Source organism: Dermacentor variabilis, chromosome 9 (assembly GCF_050947875.1).
Source record: "Dermacentor variabilis isolate Ectoservices chromosome 9, ASM5094787v1, whole genome shotgun sequence".
Classification (NCBI taxonomy): Eukaryota; Metazoa; Arthropoda; class Arachnida; order Ixodida; family Ixodidae; genus Dermacentor; species Dermacentor variabilis.
The window spans coordinates 136811702-136832576 of NC_134576.1; the positions used below are offsets into that span (position 1 = coordinate 136811702).

The following is a 20875-nucleotide window of genomic DNA, read 5'->3' on the forward strand; positions in this document are numbered from 1 at the left end:
TACCGGGAGTTTGTTACTGTGGTCGCCGAATGCATGATCTCCTTCACCGGCGGCCAAATCTAGAATTATTTACTGGGAACACATTGCCATCGACGAAGTTTGTACCTTGCTTGAAAGCGTACTTTCTGTTTGCACAATATGCCATATGTAACATTATTAGCAAGCTTTCGTGTACCTGAAGTATGTGCATACAAATATATATGTATTCTTCAACGGATTACTTTGCATAAATCATATTTTCTATGGATAAGCAACTACGGACAGTGGCTATGGATCCAGGTGCGTCTTTCACCCCTTACTGTGTGTGGATTTCCTTTTCTGATGAAATAAACATTTATATTTCATTATCCCTGTGCCTCCAAGCACTTTCTGCAGTCACGGTAAATTATTTCAGTACATTGCGTGAAATGTCGAATTGCGGTTGTTTCCTTTTTTTTTTTTTACAAGAGATTTAGATTTTCAATAAGTTAGCGCGCTTAGCCTTCACAGATTGGAACTACATATATCGTGTAGACTCTTGGATGTATTGGTATAAGTATAGATGCACGGCTGCATCTCGATGAATCTAAGTTGTGCTTGTCGCTTTATTCGAGTGCGCCCACGTAAGGGTAAAATTTAATTATGATTAATTGTGTTTAACTTCTCATAACTGCACAGTGAGCTATCAGGAATGTCTGAGCAGAGGACTCCTGATTAATCTGAAATTAAACAGCGTGTGGTTCATCAATTTGCACCTAAATAGGGAGAGTGTGTTTGCTTAGCGTTCCCTTCAGAATGTGGCCGTTAGTCGAACCTACGACCTTTTGCTCGGCCGCAGAACGCCATAACCCCGGAGGCGCGGTACTGTATGCGGGGGCGAGCGAAATAAATTAATTTCTTTTGTATATTTGCTTTCGAAATTGAGGGTTTAATTGCCTATTAATTACGCGAGTGCTGTTCATATACGAGGCTACATGTAGTCAAGAGTTCTACGAGAAACTCGTCCGGTCAGGTGGCATATTAGACAAAACACAAAGCGAGGCGCAAGTGAAGCATAAGGTGCAAGTGAGACTTCAGGTGACGACTACGTTATGTCTATTGCATTGTGAGCAAGGAACCTGCATGGGTTCTCATAGTCAGATAATTACTTTTGGCTGGTCATTGGCTAGAAACGCTTTTTTTTTCGCCATTGGCAATTAGGCAAAGCAGAAGTGGATTTGGATGGACAGCGTAGAGTGCCTTACATTACGTTGCATTACTTGCACAGAGTGTACCGGTGGTCTGTTTGAGTTGCAGAATGTATGCGGTGAAAGAAATGGAGTTGGACAGGTCATGTGACATTGCAGCGCACTCACAAAGTACACGGAGCGCTTGTTGCAAAGTGGTGCCAAGCGAAGGGGAACGCTGTCGAGAATGGCAGAGGACTGGGCGGTGTGATGCCTGTGATAAGAAAGATCGTGGAATTTGCATGCATATTGGACGGAGTCAGCTGACGCCGGACAGGGCTGATTGGAGATCGCTGCAATGAAAGTAGATTGATGATTACGATGCCGGGAACCGTTTTGTAACGCTATTGCTAGGAGTGCATAACGGGACACGAGACAAAAAAAAAAAAAGACCAATACAGGCGCTGACTTCCAACTACCTTTTATTGGCAATCAAATTCATATTTATATGCATGCATCACAGGCTGACATCGCGCACAAAGAAGCGAGTCAGCGAGAAGGAACAAGAAACACTTGCCGACTTGTCTCTTTAGCGTGACGTCAGCGCACGAGGCATGCATACAAGAATGAGCTTCATTGCTAATGAAAGGCAGTTGGAAGTCACCGCCTGTCTTCGCCTTGTTTTTCGTGCGTCGTACCGTTGCGGTGCTGACTGTAATAACGCAAAACGAGCTCACCCGAAGCCACACCTTACTGCTTTGTTACGTATCTGTGAGTGCGCATGCGCAAGTATGCAGCGAAGCACGCCACGTGTGCCAATACAGCACGAGTGCGAAAATACCGTGGCACCTTCGTTGGAGGCGAAAAGGAAAGCAGTGTTTGTTTTTCTTTCTTTTTTATCCTTTTTTTTCCCGCCAGCCTCGTGGGTGGCACACGCAGTGAGAGTAAGAGCAGAAGCCGTCATTCGAAACCTGATGTTTTATTCACCTCGAATTTGATTTGCTTAGTTCAGGGTAAGCCCCTGTGTGATATATAGGATGTGCTAGTAAAAGGAAACGGTGAATTTTTTTTTTTTTTTTTTTGTAAGGCTTCCTTTGATGCTGTATCACGAATGCCTGTTGGACTTGAAGGAGTTTCTACACTTAAAGAAGTGTAGAAACTTTTTTGATCGCGTTCATCTGGAACCGCGAACTGCAAGGACTCATTTATCGTTTAGAAGAACGAAGAATAGAGACAGTGAAGGGAGCGTAAAGCGATAGTTTCTGACAACGTGCTGAAGAAAGAAGAGAGAGAGAGAGAGAGAGTATCTCTACGCAATATCGAGGCACATGGGAGCTCTCTATTGTAGAGCGGAGAAAGCTGTCCCAGGCCTTCCACCGTAAGTGAAGGTTTTACGATTCTACGACGGAATTCAGCAGCAGACGGCTTACGTTGGAAAATGAATATATGGGCGACCGCGTTCACGTCGTGCATTCATGGTCTACTGACTTTTGCGCAAGCACACAACGGCCACCGTATCTGGGGGCGCCACTCGCGTAGGGTGAGGTTATCGACAACCTTTGCCGGCGCTAGTCGTCGCCACCACTGACAAGTCTTCGTGACACAAACAGACGACAGAAAAATTTTTCACTGCGACAAACCAGATCAACTAGGTTTCGAGCGGTAGTATTCACGTCGCTGCTACTGTTTCAATGCTGTATCTATTTTGTTTTTCTTTTTGCAAGCTGCGAGATTAGTAGAAGGGCACAAGTACGCCAGCTGCTACAGTTTTATTACTGCCACTATAATCGTTATATATATATATATTTTTTTTTGCCAGCAGCGACATTGTTAGAAATGCACAAAAAGCACGGCAGTTAGAATCTGCAGCCACTTAGAGTAAGTCGGGCATAAAACGTCAGTAGCGCCACCTGACATATGTTTCGACGGCCGCCTCCTCCTATTGCTTTCCAGATCATTCGGTTGGCAACAAAGGTAGGAGGCTGTGTCAGTAGTCCTCATACTCTCGTTATCTGTAAGAATAAATTGCTCATTTCCTCTCGGAACGCTGCGCCAAGTACGTACTTTCCCTGTTGCAGCACAGCGAAGGCGGTAATCTTACGGCTAACGTTTGACGTCAATGAAAGCGCAAAAGGCTTCGTTGTTAACGAATTTGGTTATTCGCGATCTCGTAATTGCACGACAAATATGGGACGTCGTAGCTCCCGTATATCAAGTCGAATATTTGCATGGAGGGAATTGACGCTGCAGCCTCTTTTCGAGATTAATCTTCCATCACTTCAGACAGATGAATAGAACAAGCTAAAACTATGCATAACCACGAAGGAGCCGTCAGCTGTCGCTGCACTTGGTTAGGCAGCAGTGTGTGTAAAACGTATCTGCTCATTCGTATTGTGAATGAAGAGCTCTTAAACTCTCCGGATGAAAAAAGAAGCGTGACGTGACGTTTGTACAAATTACCATGTGGTTATCATTTTGATTGTGCTCACATATATAGTACATTCTATTCTCGCTTTGTCGAATAACGGGCTGATGACCGCTCGAGCTGTCAAGGAGCGGCTGTCCCCTTAGTCTATTATGGTTGTATATTAGATAAGAAAAGAAAGAAAAACTCCCAGACGATAAAGCACTTTATTTTGCGATCTTGGTGTGTGCGCAAGAAGACAGAATGAAAGAAAAGACATCGACGTAGCACTGCGGACGAGAATAATCACGAAAGCAGTGAGTATAATCTCTGAAGAGAACGGCAAGCACGTGTGTGCTGAGTATTTGTTTTGAGTTGACGCGAAAACACGGAAAAGGAAAACACGCAGCTGTGCGGAACACGTAGCTCACGTCAGCTACAAGCAGTGAAGAAGAGAAAAAAGAAAAAGGAGGTTCATTCGAGAATGCCGCAGTGCACTCGCACGATTCAATGTTTTTTTTCTCTCCCCCTCCCCCCTGCGAACGCGCATGCGTGATAGGGTGATCGAGCAGGTATTTCCGCGTGTGCTGACGTCAGGCGGTCGTGAAGCGAACTCAGTGGGAAGCGTTCCACGCACGGTGGTAAAGGGATTGCGCTTGTTTGCCCTGCTTGAACGCAGGGCGTTTCATACGTGCCCGTGCAACGCGACAATACAAACGTGATGTTTTTTACGGACGCTCCTACGTTTGTGACGATATCGAGCGTTGACAGCCACGGCCGTTTGGGCTTTCTTGTTTCTGTTTGACGGAGGAGCCTCGAAAAAATAAAGGTGCAACGCTCTTTGCGCAGCGTCGTGCAAGCGATCCCCGCATACACGTTAGCTATATCGTAGCTTTACACGGTAGCTTCACTTTCTTTGGAGCTGACCAGGCCACCGTCCTGTGAAAATAGAAAAGCTTAGCAGAGACGTATGAACAGTGCGGCGAGGGTCGCGCCATCTTAACAGGAAAAGCGGATAACCAACAGAACGGCTCCCCAATTGTCCGCCTGTGTTATCGCCTACCCCCCCCCCCCCCCCGCGCGTCGCCGACTGAATGGAAGCGGAAGCATGAGCAACGCACAATGGGCGAGCCCTGCTTTCCTTTCCGGAACACGCAGTCCGTCACAACGGTTCCTTGGAGAAAATGTCACAACGGCTGTTGGTGCCCCCCTGTTTTGCCACGCGGTTGAATGCGCAGCCATGTTGCTATGGCGCCTTCTGTGTGACACCGGAATTTTCGCTTATTCGGGTTTTTTTTTTTTTCGTGTGCACGACGAGTTCTTTCTACCGCGTAGAGCCTTTGGCTGCATTCGAATGTTGTGTAATTCTTTGCTATTGGTGAGCACGTAGTAAGTATGCTCCGGCAGACTACCAAACTATGCGACACCAGTGAGCTGGTGCTGGAATTTCAAGCTACACAGTGCCGCGACGCGTCATTCGTTTTTGCGTGCTTTATCTGCTTTACCGATCCTGCGCTTACGGTAACACTGACCTATTTGCAATTCCAAAGGTGCACTCGATCGGTCTGCTTTACCTTGACGTAAACTACGCTTACACGAACACAATTAAATCTTGCAGAGTGGGCTTTTGTCGGGTCGAAGTCCTGTCTCCAGGTTCACACAAACGCTAGTGGTTCGGGACGAGGGAGCGTCCAGTCGAGTTCGGTCAACCTAAGCTGCTTCAGTGCGCTCCTCCTACCCCACTCCGCGCGGGAGAAAAGGAACGCATCGAGGCACCCTGGACCCGTTTGCGAGGAGTGAGTGGGTTGACTTGCCCAACCCGCTTAGCATGATGCGTGTAAACGCGGTCTGGTATTGGGATGGCTCAGCTCGACCTCAGAGTCGACATCTGACTCGACCCGCTCGCGCCCAGTTCCTGTGAGAATATCACCGCCTAAGCACTCCGTACAGATGATTAACCAGCGAAGCTAAAACGTGCGGCCCCGGTGTTTATCACTGGGATAATCTCGACAGTTCATTAAAGGACGGCTTGGTAGGCTGCCGGATCCCCAATACGCAGTTGCTGCTTGTGCCCGGGCTGCAGCATCGGCGCGGCGTTGCTGATCTTTCGATCAGCAACGATCAGGACTCCTGAGGAACTGCCTGCTCCCCAGGAGCCCTTATGACGCGTGGCCCACCCATTTCAGAGCGGGAGAGAAACTGCTGCGCGCGCGCTCGGCTGCGACGGAGAGCAACGACGTCACTACTAACGCAGCCAATCCCGCGCCTCTCTCTCTTTTTTCTCGCGCATGCGCATGGCGTTGCGCTGGAGGAGTTTTCGGCGTACAGGCGACGGACGGACGAATCGGCTTGCCATATACAGCTTCGCTGTAAAAACGATGGATACCTCTACGTTACTCGTGCAGTTGCGGTGGGACTCCATTCCTGCAATTTATTTTAATGGTCAATGTATCGCATCTCTATGACAAATTTTTCTGCGCATGTCTCTTACTTTGACCGTGCAAGAAATTTAGGTATCGCCAGGACCCGGACTTTTTAACAATTCAGTTTTCTTGTTCCACACTGTTCGTCCTTCGTGATTGGCTCGCACGTCGCCGTTATCGCCGCGGGATCAGCCAGTCGGCGCGATGAGCGATCGCTGCAGTATACGAGCCCATAGATTCAGCCGATGGATACGTTATTACTGTTACTGCATGACAGGTCTCCAACGTGTCTATAGGTTCCATAAGCGCAAAAATATAATCTAAACTGGGGCATGCACGTTAACATACAGATATTCGTTATTATGGGGCGAGTAAAATAACAAGAATAAAAGCCCCGGCATAAGTATATACACAGACAGAGAGCATAGGTAAAGGAAAACTGTAGCAGGCAGATATGCATGCGCGCCATGAATCCAATTACGTTGCCGACTGTAGATAGACCAATATCGACGCACCGGTTTAGATCGATACCGTTAGCTATAGTTATAGACAGGCGCCGTGTGAATAAACCAGCGTTACAGCAGAGCATTATAAATAGAGCCTGCCTTGACCTGCTGTAGCTTAAGGAGTATGTACACGTATATATATATATATATATATATATATATATATATATATATATATATATATATATATATATATATATACTTGATGTCTCGATAGGGTGACTTGGAAACCTTAAATTGACTGCTTCCTCTATATGCAGGCCATTTCGCCCGCCCATTTTTAAATAACTGTATTCTTCTCTTTCCCCAGAACATCTTGACTTTATGTAGCCATTTACTTGAGCCAACTAAAAAAAAAATTGACGGGTTTCGACAGGCTGGCCATGTGGCGTGAAACGACTGAAAGGGACACTAAAGATTACCAGAAAGTCAAGTTAAAGTGATAAAGCAATGCTCTAGAATGTCTAAGGCGTCAATATAATCGCGAACATAGCTTTAGTAACCGAGAAATTGAGGTAAATGCATGACACGATTTGAGACCCCCCAGCGACATTCCGGTACTAGCCCGATGACGAAAGCACTCATCATAATTTATGTCACTAGTATACTCAACTACTCGTATTGAAAAGATCATCTCATTAGATTATAAGACGGAAGAAAATACTACTTGTCTACTTCTATTCGATTCTAAGAAAAAAATAACATTTTGACGTTACCCTTGAGTAGTATGGGTGATTGAAAGGTTTCGTTTTCGCTCGACTTGGCGCGCTCGACTTTGCGCCGCGCGCGCTTTGGAGTTTCAGTTGTTTCTTTATCGCGTCGTGCTGCGGTTGTCCTGCTGGCTCGCGAAACTTGCAATTGGAACAAGCAACGAGAATGCCACGTCCATATGATGTCGTGGGATGCGCGAACGGTCCACGGAACTTGGCCAAGGGCAGTTGCAGCGGCGAATCCAACGTTACTTATCACTGTGTGCCAACGAGTGAACCTCTCCGTTCGAAGTGGTTAAGTGCCGTACCTCTGCCACAGCACGCTGGAAAAGAGCCGAAAAAATCACGTAGTGTGCTCGCTGCACTTTCGTCCAGAGGATTACGAGTTCAACGCCGACTTACTGAAGTCGCGTTATCACCATAGTCGCGTGGAGTGCCTTTCAAAGCAGGCCGTCGTCGTAGTCGCAACGACGCCGGCAGCGCGAGCCCTCAACAGCAGGTCACGTTCATCAGTGCTTAAATCGCTGAACTCGAGCCCAGCATCGCGAGCCAATATGTCGTTGTGGGTCATCCATTGCAATGAGCGTCGAAGTTGGCGTTATAAAATAAAGAACCAGCTTATCGTCGTGCGCTTTCCCTTCCGCTAGCCTTCATAGTTCCGCTTTCGCGCTGCTGTCGGCTCTCTCTTGGCTCTTTCTGGCCGCGCGTTTGCGTTTTGTGCAGGAAAGCCGTAGCGCCGTCTGCGGGAGCCGTTTTACTCACCGACGGCGCAACGTCACTATGAGACCATGACGTCAATACTCCTCGATCGGAGGGCGGGTGATTTGAACTGCGCTAGACGTACGCGGACGCTTCAGAACGCATTTTCTCTTAAAATAAGTCTCTTCTTCGCACGAAACAAGTGTTTCGAGGTTCGTGGGATGGTATTTCAACAGTCCACGTTGACTTGATAATAACCTTTAGTGTCCCTTGAATCATCTTATGTGCATATAGATGATAGCTTTCAATAAAGTCCAGCGGGGATCTGTGGTGCGGACCTTAATTCCACCATTTGTGGTCCGGTGGGTGACTTTGATACGCACCTTCACTTCATGCGGCCAGGTGCCACACGGTGCGCTTTCGGTCGCGATCGAGCCCAATACGAATCGAAATACTCGGTCGCTCGATTGGCTCATTTGCGCAAGCTGCGCAAGGAATCCAATCACGGTCGAGAAATTAATCGAGGTCGTGATCGAAAGTGACCGTGTGACATCGGTATAGACAACAAGTAGACGGTTCTCGCGATGAAAGTTGGCCGTGACGGTAAACGGCGCCGAAAACGAAGACAAACAAGGGAAGGAATCACAACTACACAAATTTGTGGCGTGTTTTCCTTCTGTTAGCCTTCGTTTTGTGCGCTTTTTATCGTCGCAAGTCGTGTTAAAGGCCCAGCGGCACGCTCTTCTTGAACTTGGCCTTGTTCGCACGGACTATATACTGCGGTGTCTCGAGCGAGTAGCGGATGGTTATATCGGCGTTGACACGGTACAAGCGTGGCCGGGGGACTGGCTGAGTTTCCGCGTCTCCTTGAAGACGCGTCTGCGTAGCTGCGGCGAGAGCCATATATCAAGCCTCCTCTCACCCCCCCCCCCCCCCCACCGGAGATATGACCGCCTAACTACTAGGCTGCCTCCACGCGGCGAGAAGGCGCAGAAAGCGGTGGCGACCTTTCGGATCACGTAATCTTAGGCCGCCATCAAGGCTGCTTCAGATGATGCGATTTGCGCGGGAAGCGCCAATAACGCGTCGCCAAACGGCGGCGGATACTTCTCTTATTATTTTGGTATTTCCTTTAGTGTGGGCGCTTTCGGAACTGTCATCTTCGTTGCGGCTCCAAAAGCGGATGTGCCTGCTTGCTATAGGCCTTTCTTTCCTGGTTTTCGATCTGAACCATGGAAAAAGGAAAGCGTAGGAGAGGCCTTGGCTAGCTCGGATGAGTTGGAGTGTGTGTGGCGAAGTCACGTAGTGTTTTCCGCAAATGAGGACTGGGACTGGTGTGCTAAACGTCAACATTACCATAGCAACCGCGCTCCTGAAGCTCTCGCTGCTGCTCTCGACCTCTAAAAAGCGATATTTTTTGGCCCGTGTCTTTCTCGCAGCACATTCTGTTCGCGAGACAAGCGGACTTTGAAGTGCGGTGCGTAAGAGTTGTGTTTTGGACTTGTGAGTGTGTGTCAGGCAGCAACAGTGACACTGAAATAATTACGGCGTGTGTCTTCGTCGTCGTCTTCACCGTGGCACGGAAAAACAACAGGAGCGTGTCTATACTTCACAAAAACTGTTAGAGAAGTTTCGTAGGCTTTGTTCTGATGCGCGTCAGTAGCACACACTGCCGGATGCTCGCAGCAATGCAAGTTCAAAGCTCGCGCCTGTCTGCTTCGGCTAGCGGGGGCGGGGGGAAGCGAGAGGTATTCTGTAAATGTCTACCTAAGGTACATGTCCATTTCGTCTTCTGCTGAAGTTCTGATTGGCTGGGCTGCGGTACACGTCAGAAGGATACAGGCGCTCTTGGCCAATCCGCACTTCAGCAGTAGACGAAATGGACATGTCCACAAGGCGTACACCAGTGTACACTTACAGAACACCACCTCAGGTTTGAGGTGCAAAGGGAGATGGCACACCAACATGGCTGCATTTCCGGCTTCAAAAACGTAACGTCAGGGCCTCTCCTATTTTGTTTCTTTCCTTCATGATCTGATCTCTGCCCTTTCTCCATTTTCTCTTCTTTCTCGTATGCGCCATCGGCTCGTAAACCTTTTTGACCGTTTCGTCTTCGCGCTTATCCTTTTACCCTGTCTCGCTAAATCCGTGCAGCCTTTCTGGAGCTGTACTTCGCATCATGGGAGAGCGAGGATGCACAAATGCGTTGTGTACTTTTCCTCCGCGCCCAAATGCGTCGTCTGCTTTGCGTCGTCAACGACCCGTCTGCTTTTGACGACAGTGGGCAGACGGTGCTGGAAAATGCACATTACGGTGTTCAAACGCGTCGGTAAATTGCGCGGTTCATAATGGAGATTCTTTGGGTGAAACTTGGAGGACAACAAAGACACTTGGTAAGAAAAGGAGTACGGCGCAACGCGCGATGGAACCGAAAATTGTATAAGTGTAACCTTAAGTGATAGCAAGGGGGTGTTTTCGATTATATATCGTGAATAGTTGTTGCTGATGTTCTAGTTGATAATAATAGCGTGAAATGGAGCTGGGAAGCTAATAGTGATGCATAGTGCCGATAATCGTTGGCCTATATTTAGTCACATAATGGACGCCAAGCGAACGGAAACGCCGTCGTGATGACAGCGACGAAACTGGGTGTTGCGGCGAGATTAGGAAATTTCCTCACGTGTATGATGGAGCAGCCTGTCGCAAGACAGGTGTAATTGGCGATCGCTGGCAGAGGCCTTCGCCCTGCACGTGGACATTAAATAGGCTGATGGTGTCGCGGCCGCTGTGTAGCCTATTATGGGGGTACGTCACTCTTCGTTAGTGTGCTCTCGATGCCTGAGGGGCGGTGGCGAAGCACATCTGCTTAGTCTGGCGTTTGAGCTGATCTGTTCGAATCGTTGTGATAAGCGTGTGCATCTTATGGGAACCTTGAATTAGTGTAGCGCACAATTAAAGGGCAAGTCGCCTGTGCTGTTCGTTCCCTGTCCTTTGTTTGATATTGCGGGACACTAAGCCAGTGGAGAAGGACATGTTGCTGGTCTGTAGTTGGTGCTCACTTAAGTCGATGGAGCAGCAACTTGCCCTATTGGCGGCGAGGAGTTACGGAGTCGCCATCTGTCGGAAGCGCCTCCCTTGCGCAGTATGAGGGATCACGCGGCGCGCTCCCCGTAGGTTTCGCTGACGGCGCTCAATAAAAACACCACGCGGCAGCCCTCCTGGACATTTATGTAGGTATTCTCAAAGCAAGGGAAGTTTTTGACTGTCGATATAATAATCTTGGGCAAACTGAAAGCACAGAATCGTTTACAGACGCTATCTCTTTACCGAATACGTACAGTGAACGCCACTATACGCGCGGTCGCCGCGATGGTGTCTCCCGAACCGGCTTCTTGCGTGAAAGGTAGCCAAACGCTGAGAGTAAACTATGTGATATATGTTCTTATAGAGAGTGGTCTGTATATCATAATGGCGCATAACAGAACGAAGCCATCGCACGGGTTCACGGCAACCGACTGCCAATCTGCATGCATGTCCGCGCACAATGTTTTGCTTTCGCTGTGAGCGCATTTTCGCACCGTGCCGTGAGCTTTAGGCCGCAGCATATGAGCATTTCCCAGTACACTAGCAACTATTGTTGCGTGGACGCTATCAGAACTGTTCAAAAATAATTTCGTTATAGAGACTTCGACGCCTATGGCGACTGTGATGTGCCGTCGCGACGATTCAATCTTTTTTTGTCTTCTAAATTCTTGGACATTTCAATATTATTTCTCAAGTTGCGTCGCACTGTATGTTTATCAGTCTTCTCAACGTGCGATTTCCCTCTGCTTCTTTTTTGTAATCCAGTGCATTAATTCATAACACAAACATGACCATATGTCATGCCTTTCTTTAATATGCGTCTTACCGCTCCCTTTCCGTTCCAGAGAACTTGCCAGTATCTAGCATCAACAAGTTCATAGACCAAACCGTCCTGACATTAGCCGGGCAGCGGGCGCGGGCGAGCATCTCAGTGCGCGTTTTCTGCTATACTCGCCGAACATCGCGCAGTGCCGGCGCCGTAGCAGAAATCTTCCTCGCGTGTGTGCTTGGTGCATACGCGAGCTGTAGCCGATAGCTGCCTGCCGGTTCAAAGTTTCGCCAGCCAAGCTTCACGCATCCTTGCCGTGCGGCTACGTGTGAATAAGGCTGACACCGGGCTCTGTTGCGTACGTCCGACACTGCGGTACCAAGCAGTAACCTACCATGCTGCACGCCTCCAAAGGCAGCCACTACCTATTATAGTAGTTTCAGATGTTGTCAAGCAGACATCCAAGGCGGTAAAGCCGCACCGCTTAATCAGAACCGCAGCGCAGGTGCGAATTTAAACTTTCGTTTTCGGCTCGCTTCGGCGCTTCCGAAGCAGCCGACGCGGCTGCTGTGTCCACGTGATCCCTCATGCCACGTAACGCCGACGGTGGCGCCAGCTTTTCCAGTGGTGGACCTCGAGGCCAATAGTCGGTGTGCTGCTGAATTATTGGAACAGTATACGTGCGCCATATCGTATATCGTATAGCGTATACGTGAGCGCCATATCGCCTATTAGTAACGTTGAGCTGAGTAGGTTGATGCTGCTTTATCTCGCGCACAGGTGACAGTAGCAGTAGGCCTCGCTAAAAAAGTCTATATGTACCGTGGCATCCTATAGATCGCACCGTTGCGCCTTCAAAAATTACTACAAGGGAATCTGGACTATACGTGGACTTGTCTAATCTTGATACGCGCTTGTGGCTTCAGGCGTTCTTGTTGCGCTTATTAAGATTTATCTTTGTAAATTTCTAAAAAAAATGACGTTTTCCTAAGCAGCATGAAGGAAATACATTTCTGCGCACATGAAAAATCGTTGCGAATTATTGCGCTTTTAACGCCATGTTTCCTCGAAAGAGATGAATTTATAAAGTTACACAAAGCCGCTAGAAGATAGAGGGATGAAGTTCAGGCAAATCTGTGTACTATATATATATACATACGCACTGTCATTATTCCCATGCTGATTGAACCGCCATGCTCGGTGTACCACCACTGGACAATGGCGCCACATTTCCCTCTGGTAACATTTACGGGAAGGAAACTCTGCGGGTCTATATCGCGCCCCACGGACTCGAAATGCTCGCAGCCTCGCGCGACTCGACGCCATGCATGTCAAGCGTGCTGCACACGCTCTGGCTCGTCGTGTCCACTGGAGGACGCCGTTTGAAGAAATGCGCATTTCTTGGGCTCCCCCTCTCACAGCCGCCTTGTGATGCGGTAGCCGTATAGCCGGACGTTTTACGCCGTCGTACGTGCGTTGCGTGGTGTATATGCTGTGTATTGGTCAAGGCGGCGTGTTACTTCACGCTGGAGAGACGCCGTCGCTTTGCGGCGTTGTTTTTTCTGCCAGGCGCCTTGTGGGACGAAAAACAAATGTGCTCGCTGCGCTGGCATGCAATGTAGAAAGCAGCGTCGGCGGCGTCGACGACCCCTTGTTTTGTCTTCACATAGCGTCCGGTTTCGTCATCGAGCCGCATTCAATAAACAGTTGCGTATAATAAAGACGGTTCGTGATCATGGATGCGAGTTTTCGTTGCATTCACACTGTGCGTGTATGTGTTCTTCGTGTATTGTCAGAACCATGCAGCGCAACTCGGTGCCCATTAGCCGTACTCGTTGTAGCGAAGTGTGTACCGCACCTTCTCTCGCTGTAGCGAAGTTTGTCGCACATCTTGCCTTGTAGTATATCGACGTGCGAGCGTGTGGTCGTCCATGACTCTTACTCAACACCTAACGCTTCTCAAGCTTTACTTTGCTATCGTTACAACGAATCAGCTTAAACTGTATAGTGCTATGCACAGCATTCCATGGGACGCTGTTTCGTCTTCTGTTAGTATAACCAGGGTCATTCAATACTTTTGAAAAATAATCAATGACCCTAATATAACGATGCACGCCATGCGTACGGCGCTTTGCTGCTGAGCACGAGGTCGTGGGTTCGATTCCCGACCGCGGCGGCCGCATTTCGATGAGGGCAGAATGCAAAAGCGCTGGCGTATACTGTGCTTTCGGCGCACGGTAACTCTGTGTAGCAGTAATTATTGCGGAGTATTAATTCTGGCTAAGACAAGGAAGGGAACATCTGTTCATCTGGACCCCGGCTAAGACAAAACTCCGCTCGTCCAAATGTTGCCTCCGGAGACATATCTCTTGTTCGACCACAGTGCAGCTGTTCGTCTCCATCTTCCCATGTGCCTATCTCTGTCTTGCTTGGATATGAGACGTTAAGGTGGTGTCCAAATAGGTGGTGTTCAAAGCTCGCTCTCAGCGGCGGCTCCCTCAGATTAGCCGAAGCGGACCTCGAAAGTCATACTTTCGCGTGCTGCAACTGCCGAAGGCGATTGCGGGAACCGGAACCACGTCATTGTCGCCATCTTTTGAACATCAACTGTTTAGCCCTAACGGTTTCATTCTTCGATCTCTTGTACCTCTGCGACTCCTGACGAAATGCGCCAATCGTAATCGTTTGCGATAAACACGCTAATTATCGGTCTCGCAATAGAGATATCGCCGGAGGGATTCATTTGAGGCGTTGGCAGCTCTTATACTGGTCATATTGCCATGAAGCCGCTTAGTTGTCCTGATGGCTGTGCCGGTGATGGACTTCCCGACCACCTAAAAAAAGCGTTGTTGATAACTGCGAACCTCCTATTCAAACACATTTTAGGTCGCAGAAATAGCCGTCGCAGAGCTGTTCCTCAATGTGGTCGCTCGATCTCTGCGTCTTGGCCCTCCCACATCCTATAGCGAGGAATTCCTGGCGAAGTGCCTGATTCTAGAGGACTGTGCTGCTGGCGGAATATCTTGTCTACGTTTTAACGAGCGTCGACGGTCTCTTCTATAGCAGTCGCACGCGTCTGTTATGCTCGCAGCCCTATTCCTACCGAATGGAGTGAGGGAGTGAGTGAGTGAGTGAGAGGACTCGTAGGTTTGCGAAGCGCGCCACAAAAGCGATAACCTTCGCTCGAGCAAAAGGTGGCGAGAGTAGTGGGGATCGAATAAAAATGAGAAAATGCCAAGTAAAACTCCAGGGAAACCTGTTGAGCGGCCCCGGATGTTCGCATAAGCACGCGACCCATGCCGTACGTTGGCATGCGCGCCTGTGCAGGATATTTTTTCTTTTCCTTTTCTTTTTAAAATGATATTCCTTAGTTTATTTTTTTTCTTCGCTAACTATTGGGGATCGGGAAAACACGTGCCGTGTAGTTTTCCGGTGCATTTTCACGTTTGCGGTCTCTTCTATACACAGTGCATCAAAATTTTGAAGGCCAGCTACGCCGCGAGCGTCATCAGATGTTGCCGTGCAATGCAGCGCATGCAGTATAAGGCCTTGCATAGCACACTAACAGCGGTGTAACGTTGCGACGAGGAAGAGCTTAGATTGTGAATGTGCGTAAGTTTTAGGACTGCCGGCAGCGGTGCTGGTATTGCGAAGGTTGCGCCAGATTATATAAGGTTTTCCTTGTGCTCTAACGAACGCTGTGGAGGTTGGATCAAATTGCATAACGATAAAGTTATAACGATAACGTATTCTCGTGCCCTAATCACTTAAGGCTTAGATGAACGCCAAAACTGAACGTCGAGTTAAGCTGGATCGATTAACCACGCTTATGGATTTCAAAAGGTGTCACTCTTAAGTATAAACCCCATGCAAGCGATCTTGCACGCGACAGCGACAGGCGACGCGATGGAGATGGCTGTCGCGTTCGCTCGTCGCCTACAAGTTGCACCCCATGCGAGCGATGACTTCGAGCGACGTCTCCCCAGTGTTGCCGGTATGAGGGCAGCAATATAGGCGCCGAAACTAGCGTGACGCGTGCTTTATTAACTTAAGTTGATGTATTTTACTGTAAAAAGCAACATAAAATATTTCTGAAAATCTTGCAGTAGGTTCTTATCCTTGCACCTATAAAAATTCAATCGTTTGCTCGTTCCGTGCGACAATCGGAAGTACTGGAGTTACGTACATCCAGTTCCGGCTTTGCGCTATTGGCTAGTCGCTCATAGCACTTCCGGGCGACGAGCGACGAATTCTAGATTTGCAAAACCGAGCGATCGCGCGACAAGACCTAGCGATCTGTTCAAGCGACGGCCTGATCCGTCGCGCGAACCCGTCGCTCGTCGCTGTCGCGCACAAAATCGCGCTAATGGGGTTTAGCCTTTACCGAGACAGGAGTATCGGAAAACCTCCCCCCCCCCCCCCCCCCCCCCCCCCGAAAGAAAATATGAGGCGTCAGTTGAAAGGCCAGGTGGCGACGCCACACTCAACTTTTCGCACTACCTCTTGTCAGCATTGATTTTAGCAGCGTTGGCTCGGGTTTATGCATAGCTTGTATACCGTGTGGTCCAGCTATCGTTAGCCGAGCTGTTCAATGAAAAAAAAAAAAAAAAAAGATTGAAAAATCACGATGCAGCTTACACCTGTAAGGTATACGGTATTCACTTGTCAGATATACGGTATTCACTTGTATGACTGTACATCGTAGGTCTTAAAATCGTATCTTGCGTTGTGCTTTCTTAACCATTTTTATTTCTTTTTTCTTCGTTGAACGGCTCGGCTAACTGTCAGCTGGGATACCATAGTATGGTATATCGTTAATTGTAGGCTAGTTAGAAGTTTTAACGTTAAAAAAATGTTTTACGCTGCATTTTGAAGAAACGAAGACTCCGCCATAGCGAGTCTTGAAAACTTTTTGTGTCCAAAGGCGGCCCGCATACGCGAATATACTTCGACGTGCTTGACGTTGGAGATTGGGCGCGAAAAAATAAAAAAAAGGAAAGCTCTGTTTCTCGGGAAGCATTTACCGCAAAATAAATGGGGACAAAGCTTCGAAGCACCTTTTACCAACCAGTCTATTCGTGTCGGCATCGGTTTGATCTTTTATCGAAGCTGCCTCAGAAATGATTTAAACATTAAATTTTGTTTTGTTTATTAAGTGTTGGCGTTGTAAATAAAGCACCGAAGGGCCGGCTATCCCGCATGCACAGAAGGTTAATCCCAGTTATTATAAAAAGAGAAGAAGGAAAAAGAAACGGGAACATAAACACAAAATACTTAACAAAATAGCGAACTCATTACATGAATAAGAAAATTCGAAGTCACCAAATAAAGTGCAGCGTAATAGTTCCATTTATGGAGTTAGAGATAAGCCCACATTTCATTGTACCGTGAACTGAGCGTATGGAGTCATCTAGCAAGAGTGAATCTATTACCGCGACTGAGCTGCCTGGCGGGACGTGGGCAGTGCCTCTTTCTACAGAGGCGCCTCGCTGTCCTCAAAAGAAGCCCGACTCCAGCCTCGTCAACTAACGTCGTGTTTATTTTTCTTCGCACGCATTATTTATAGAAAGTGGGTTATTCGATCGAAATTGGCCGCGCTACGCTATATATTGGCGACGCCAAAGTGGTAGAAGGGAGGGTGGGGGGAGGGGGGTCCTAGTTTTGCTCGACGTTTTACCGCGCTTCAGCATCGCCATCGGTCAATCTACGTCGTCTGCTTCGCCAACGGCTGCGACGTCGTGGGCGGCTGCTTTTGCGCCGGCGGGGATCTTGTATCCCTGTTGGGCGGTTTGACGTCACTCCCTGGTCCGGGTCACCGGCACCTTCCCGGCGTTGCGGCAGGGGTCGAGTGCGCGATGCCTGCAAAGTGAGGAGAGAGACGCAATGAAACTTTAGTGGGCGGTTCCTCCCCTTCGTCGCTACGTTTGCGCGCCCGGTGGCGCATGCCAAAACGCCGTTAGGTGGCATCGTTGAACCGTGCAATTAATTCTGTGTGCCAAATGCGCGCGCTTCCATGGTTACGTGCCGCAGAAAAAACTTCTGTCGCCGTTCTATTTACTTTTCTTAATCGCCAGAAGGTAGCGCTACGGCAACGCAATGTGGCGCCACTTGGCGGCAGTGCTGGAAAGCGTGATTCGAAAAGACGGCGGGCGAGTGCTACACATACGAAAAGATTGCAATTCATCCTTAATTCAAATGTTCAGGGAATAAGCGAAAAGCTGTAGCGCATCGCGGCTCAGCGTATTGCAGTAAAGCATTGCAGAGGCTCTATTCGGCACATTGTCAAATTCCGCCGTATAGTCGAATTTGCCATCTTGTGAGTTCTTATTGGCCCAGAGGGCTCCTGCGACTTCTCTGATTGGCTCAAAACACTGTCGTTGTAGAATTAAACAATATGGCGGAATGGGACGATGTGCTGTAAACAATGCTGGTGCTGTACAAGTTTAGCCCCAATTTTCTTGTCGACATGTGCTTGCGAATTTGTTACAGCTACTGATATTTGACTGAACAGTTGCCTAATGACAGATTGAAATCGACATGTTCCTCCGCCATGGTCGTGAGTGGCGCCGGCTAATCGTGTACGCATACACAGAAGAAAGTTGGAAGGGAAGACGGTTAATGACGGAGCACCGCTCACGTAATGCAGAGGATGTAGGTTCCACTCCTACCTGCAGCAGCTTGCATTTTCGGACGTTTTAATTTCTCTTTTACAGCGAACAGAGGACGTACGCGGTGGTATTCGTGTAACGGCGTGCTCGATATCAAATGTCAAAGAACCGCTAGCAACACATCCTGCGTCGGAGTCCCGAATTTTCGTTTTGAAACGTAATTATCAGTGATTAGAAATTACACGTTACCTAGCGTATACCTCATTTGAATACATAAGAACTTCACTACCCTTCTTGCAGGACCTTTATTAAAGGTTGTCCAATCGAATTCACTGCTCCTTCTCCCCCCTCCCCCTTTTTTTTTTAAAGCCTGCAATTCATAATTGTTGTTTCTCGCTTCGCGTTTTACTGACTACACGTTGGAGGTCAGCACTCTAAACACTCTATCTCACAAGTAGTTCGTAGCGCTGCCGAAGCTATGAGGCGTACACAGGAGCAATATCCTTGCGCAGCGGAATATAGTTCCATGCCCAACCGTCTCATTAGTGGCAGGATTGGAGAGTTTTTGTTTTTACTTGGTATACACGATACGTTACAGCCATACGTGACGTGTTGGGACCTTTGCGCGTGCACGTCGTATATCGCGGAATTCATCAGCCGCTGAGCAGACGACACGGCGCGGATGCACGCATCTTGAGGGACGTTCGGCCTTCAGATTGGCTAAGGAATCCTGCAGCTTCCACAGTGCCGCGAACGGCTTATGAGATGGAGTTATGGAAGCTTGTGCGGCTGCGACGGTGAAAGCTGACGGCGTGGTCCTGCAACGGGGCCTGCAAGGAAGTCCCAAAACGGTCGTATACGCTCAGGGCATCGGCGATGAATCATCGCCAGCAGACGTTTAGTACTTCCGAAGAGTTTGAGATGCAGCTTATACACTTTCGCTGTCTGTGATGCAACAGTTGGTCAGGTTGGCATACAACTACGGAGCATATTTTGGTGAATATTTTTGCAATTCAGTATTATTTGTCAGCCTTCATTGCCTGTTCTGTTCTTACGTCTGTAATAAAAAAAAAAATCGAGCTTCTCGGGTCCCTTTATTCTTTTCACTATCTGCGAAACAATACTTCGTCATTTTAAATAAGCGCCGCCGTAGTATGGTACATGAACTACCGATCATCCTGGCGATTCATGCTTGGTCGTTTATGCTAAAAATTGCACAGGAATGTACCACATATTGTTAGAGCTAAATGATTCAGCCTGTTTCTTGCGAGCTTAACATGTACACCCCCCCCGGCCACCTTTTTTTTTTTTTTTTTTTGCCTCGCATAACTTCGCACTGCTGCAAAGTGCGCATAATGTGTTACAACGAGCATCACTATTTTGTACGCAGGACGTCTGCCATCATAGAAAACATTGTAAACCTAGAATTCTCGGGAAATTCGTCAGTTCTGAAAATTTTTGGGTAGAAACGGTATTTTCACTCCGGTCGCTTTCTATCAGGGAAATTGATACCGACAGTATCTATAGGCAGGAATCTTTAGCGATGCGGCAGAACGAAGCGACGTTTTCGCGCAGTCTGCAAATAATGTATTTTGCTGGTTTTGTGAGTTTGGCTGGTTGGGGATGTCGCGAAACACACGGCTCACTCAAACTGGACTGAATCCCACCAGATTTACCGCTTACTGGTACCAGTCGTCAAATATTATGGGCTGGCATGGTACCTTGGCAAGCTATAAACGCCATTTTTTCCCTTTCGCATGGACGCCCAATTTCATATACTGCGAGGGAATATTAATTAAAAATACAGTTGGGGAAAATTTCTCAAAATCGGAGAGGAGGAGAAAAAAAGGGGGAGGAGGCATTGAAGTTATCTAGAAAAGCGTCTCGTTGGCTACCCTATACGCTGGGGGAAGGGAATGGCAGAATAGGAAGGCGTGTCAACGTGATCGCCAGAATTTTTTTCCTCTTTGCCCGCAATGTATGTAAATTGTCATGCCCCCATGCATTGTTCGCGACCGTGCAGCCCTCAGTTCGGCGACGCTGCTCATCTGTTCGCCGTTCCTTGTCTGCCCCATGCGTAGGAGGACCGGAAAAAGAGTTCTCCCGAGGGGCAGGCCGCTGACCTAAGTGGATCGCGCGCAAACACGAACACTACTCCTGCAGCCACGGCTTCCACGTCGGCGAGTGAGTGGACACCCAGAAACGACCGCGTACGTATTACACGCCCCGTCGAGCGAACGAAAACACCGAAAAAAAAAAAAAAAACACGCACATGCACCCACCCACTCACATATACCCATCCGCCCACTCACGTTGTTGAGCATCAGCAATACCATTTTGTTTTTTCTTTTTGTCCGTGTGTCTCGTCACACTGTCGTTGCCTGCACATCTGCCTGTTTTGTGTTGAGGAACGTGCACAAGATGCGGGGCACATTGCACACGTGACTGGTGGCGTAATCGAATCACGCGGCGGCGGTGGTGTTAGTGGCGGTAAAAGAAAGGGGACAGGGGTGTGGGGGGTCATTTG

At 48.4% G+C, this 20875-nt stretch overlaps 1 protein-coding gene and 1 long non-coding RNA gene across 3 annotated transcripts in view; one reads left to right on the plus strand and one right to left on the minus strand.

Annotated features, from left to right (window-relative positions):
• LOC142557637 (adenosylhomocysteinase-like 1) overlaps positions 1–20875 on the plus strand; it is a 271459-nt gene that overhangs the window by 3869 nt on the left and 246715 nt on the right. The window lies entirely within an intron of this gene.
• LOC142557641 (uncharacterized) overlaps positions 17262–20875 on the minus strand; it is a 137416-nt gene continuing 133802 nt past the window's right edge. For both annotated transcript variants that reach the window (XR_012822802.1, XR_012822801.1), the window contains one exon: positions 17262–17599. This is a non-coding gene — a long non-coding RNA (uncharacterized LOC142557641). The remainder of the gene's footprint in view (positions 17600–20875) is intronic.